We start from the raw sequence: 1,498 nt of genomic DNA on the forward strand, positions 1-1,498 counted from the left end.
GTGATGTCTCAGATTTTCCGGCGGAGGGTATCCGGTGTAAGTGTAATTTAAGTGAGAAATGCTGACCTTTGCTTATTTCGACATTTGAAGACTGTTAAGTTTGGGGGGTTCCGCAATTATTTATGGAGTTCAAAAGGGTTCCGTGGCCAAATTTAATTGAGAAACACTGCATTAGGGTGTGCACCCAGGGAATTTTCATTCTCTTTATCAGGGGTGTCAAACGCAATTCCACTGGTGGGCCACATTTGAATTACCCACCAGCGGAATTCTCACTGCGTCCTAATCTCCACCGAGAAATGTTGCGAGGAATGGTATTTCGACGGCAGATCGCAGCGTGTTTCCAAAATCTCGCAGCTCCTTCTTTTTCGGTGGCAGCTCACTGTGTCTTGCTGTCTGCCGAGAAATTGCACCCCCTCCTCTCATTCGGCGGCAGCACTACCCTCCAGAAACACAGCGAGATGGCGCCGTGTGCCACATCCAAAAAGGTTAGCGGGCCAGATACAAAAGGTCCGTATGTTTGAAACCCCTGCATTAGAGTGTGCCTGAGCACACCCGGCACACCCCGTATGCACGCCTATGCCTATGGCAGATGTATACACCTTTATAGATGCCTCCTCCCTCTCCCATTCACAATTGCATAGACTGCCTTTCCTTCCATTCATGATCACATAATATCCCTGTGGTAACCACATAGCAGAATATTAATAGGAAAATATTCAATGTATTTTTAGCTGTCTTTAATGTGACATCACAGCTGAAAATGAGGAGAGCCAGCATGGTATGACCAGCCAACTTGTCTCCACCACCCTTCAGCACATGTACTGTAGTTGGGAACTACTGCCTTAAGGGACTAAATCAAGCACATATAACAGCATGCTACAAGCCATGGGAGAGCGCGCCGTGTTCACCTCATTTTCGGTGCCAAGTTCTCCTCCTCTGGGGATGGAGTGGGAGAGGATTTTCCTGTAGGTGTTTCAGGAAGAGCCATTTTTACCATCTCCCCCAGATCCATGATCTTAGCACCAGAAGGTTCTGACTCAAGCGCCTGTGTGAGTCTCACCAGCCCTAAATACTCTCCTCTCCGCTCCCTGCGAGCAACCCCGCTACTCAGGTCAGGCAGGGACACGCCCGTACGGGCGCTGCCGACGTGCGATTCATGGCGTCCGGCCATGGCCCAAGAGGCTGAGCCTACATTTCCCAGCATGCAATGCTGTCCTGGGATGCCCTTGCACACTAAAGCGCCCAGCAGGGATGTGTCTTTAGGCAGGAGACTCTGTCCTTGTGAGCCCGAGGGAAGTGGTGACGCGCACTACACATCCCAAAATGCAACGCGCCATCCCGATCGGCGCCACGCGCGTAGGAGTCACCAGTCCGGTAAAACAGCTCTGGTTATTGGTCATATCCGGCTGACGTTGACAAAACGTCATTCCGCCCGCCCCCTTAGCCTGTCTGGCTATAAAAGCGGCGACGGCGCCGTCTCTTCGCCTTTAGCTCCAGG

Source organism: Emydura macquarii, unplaced genomic scaffold (genome assembly GCF_026122565.2).
Source record: "Emydura macquarii macquarii isolate MOO-44397 ecotype Brisbane River unplaced genomic scaffold, CSIRO-AGI_Emac_v2 contig_2636, whole genome shotgun sequence".
In the NCBI taxonomy this organism is placed as follows: domain Eukaryota; kingdom Metazoa; phylum Chordata; order Testudines; family Chelidae; genus Emydura; species Emydura macquarii.